Source organism: Penaeus vannamei, chromosome 20, assembly GCF_042767895.1.
Source record: "Penaeus vannamei isolate JL-2024 chromosome 20, ASM4276789v1, whole genome shotgun sequence".
In the NCBI taxonomy this organism is placed as follows: Eukaryota; Metazoa; Arthropoda; class Malacostraca; order Decapoda; family Penaeidae; genus Penaeus; species Penaeus vannamei.
This window is the reverse complement of record NC_091568.1, coordinates 32,613,013-32,615,512: the sequence shown is the minus strand read 5'-3', so window position 1 is coordinate 32,615,512 and position 2,500 is coordinate 32,613,013.

Sequence of the window (2,500 nt, the reverse complement as noted above, 5' to 3'; positions counted from 1 at the left end):
CAGTAAAGTCATAGATCACAACATAACCACAACCAGCCACCCCCCCCTCCCCCCATACCCGCCGCTGCTCTCTAAGCCCTTGTAAAACTCTACTTAACAAGAACAATAAAGTGCGAAACCCTCTTTCAAGGAACTTTCGACCGTAATGACAGCATCCGTGGGTTGCTTTGGAGGGAGAGAGAGGTAAACCACATCAGCACAGGTATAAGGGTTATTATCCCATTAATTGACAGACTGAGGTAGTTTTTCCCAAGTAGCTGCGAGATTTAGGGGACGCCTTGCCCTGTGACCTTTGACCTTTTCGGTGTGGCTATTCTCTCTCTCTCTTTCGCTTTCTCTCCTTCTCTCTTTCTCTTTCTCTCGCTTTCTCTCCTTCTCTCTTTCTCTTTCTCTCGCTCTCTCTCCTTCTCTCTTTCTCACTTTCTCGCTTTCTCTCGCTCTCTCTCTCTCTCACTTTCTCTCTCTCTCTTTCTCCATCTCTCTCTTTCTTTCTCGCCCTCTGTCTCTCTCTCTCTCTCTGTCTGTCTCTGTTTGTCTCTCTCTCTCTGTCTCTGTCTGTCTGTCTGTCTGTCTCTCTCTCTCTCTCTCTCTCTCTCTCTCTCTCTCTCTCTCTCTCTCTCTCTCTCTCTCTCTCTCTCTCTTTCTGTTTCTCTGGTTCTGCGGTGCCACAAAGAGACCGCGCTTCTAATGGGTATTTTGGGGCACCGTTTGCCAAGGACCTGTGAGGTTTTAGGGACACAATGCTGGGTCATCATCGTGGTTTTAACAGGTATTATGAGATGTATATTTCTCTCTCTCTCTCTCCATCTCTCTCTTTTCTGTTCTTCCCCCCCCCCCTTCTCTCTCTCTCTATCTCTCTATCTCTATCTATCTATCTCTCTCATTTCCTGTTCTCTAAGAACAACTGAAGGTATGAATCTAATCCTACTAAACCTGACCAGATTTCCACATGAATCTATTTTTTTCCAAAGCTGAAAAGCAGAGTTCGAAAATGTATGTATATATACACACATACATATACACAAACGCACATACACACACACTTGTATGGAGGGATGTATGAACGTATGTATATTGCTGATTAAAAGGGAAAAGGACAGGTACAGGTGATTTGAAGGTCATATCAGGATGGCATTTGTGAAGTACGTGTGAGATTTTCTGACCTCAAAATAATTTTCTCTTTCAATTACAGGAGGGAAATAAGGTTGGGGGGTGGGGGTGGGAGTGTGAAAGGGGGGGGGGTAAGGAGTGGATGAAGCTTGAGGTAAATAAGTTTGGTTATTTTTTCTTCTTCATTTTTCTATGTCTATCCCGCATCAGTCCACATCATGTTTGTCCTGTCTATCTGTACCGACACAACGTGGAAATACAAACACGCATAAACACCCACGCCTTCTACATCAACTCACACCCATCTCTTCCTCCCCCCCTCCCATTTTCTCTTGTCTTCCTCCTTCTCCCCTTTTCTCTCCCTCCACCCCCAACACCCCCTCCCTCCCTTTGGACAGCCGCCCCTCCCCACAGAGGGATTAACACGCTATCAATTCCCAATTAGCACCTTCGCCGCCCCTCTCATACACACACACACACACACACACACACACACACACACACACACACACACACACACACACACACACACACACACACACACACACACAGACACATGTGCGTATACAGGAGACTTGTTAGCAGGTACGTATGTATGTGTATGCGATATGTCTGTTTATATATGTGTATGTGTAGGTGTCTGTGCGTGGTATAGTAATATGATCTTAAAAAGTATATCCTTGCTGGTGATTACGATCATATAACAAGAAGTGAATAATTAATGATATCAGTATTGATAATGATAAGAATCGAATGGCAAATCATGACGATAAGGATAATGATGCTAAAAATAATGATGACAAGTTACGTAAGTTGAATTTGATACCTAATTTTCTGTGAATACTTTCACATTTTTTTTTCAAGAGGAACGTAAAGCTCATGAGATGAAGAGGAGGAAGAGGAGGAATCGAAGGAGCAGGAGGAGATGGGTGAGGATGAGTATGAGGTGAAGTAGAAGTAGGAGGAGGAGGAGGAGGAGTAGAAGAAATAGGAGGAAGAGGAAAAGGAGGAGAAGGACGAGGTCAAGAAAGAAAAAAGGATATCGAACAGTAATTAAAAATGAAGCGTTTCACATCAAATAACCATCCTCATCATAATGATATAAACCCATATTGAGGAGAATATTTCCATCTTAAATTCCTGAACGTTGCTACACTTATCATTCATAAAAAAGTATAATAAAAATGCAACATAACCCTTTCATAAACAATAAAAAATATATCTGTGTCTTTAAATCCTGACAAGCACATTGCAAACGGCACTCCCAACTGGCACCGTCTCTTGTGGCACCGCGAGAGCCCTCAGTTCTCCCCTTGCACCGGAGGGTTTGGCACTCGGCTATTTTCATTCAGGAGAACTGAACGAGAGCACATACATGCACACTAACTCT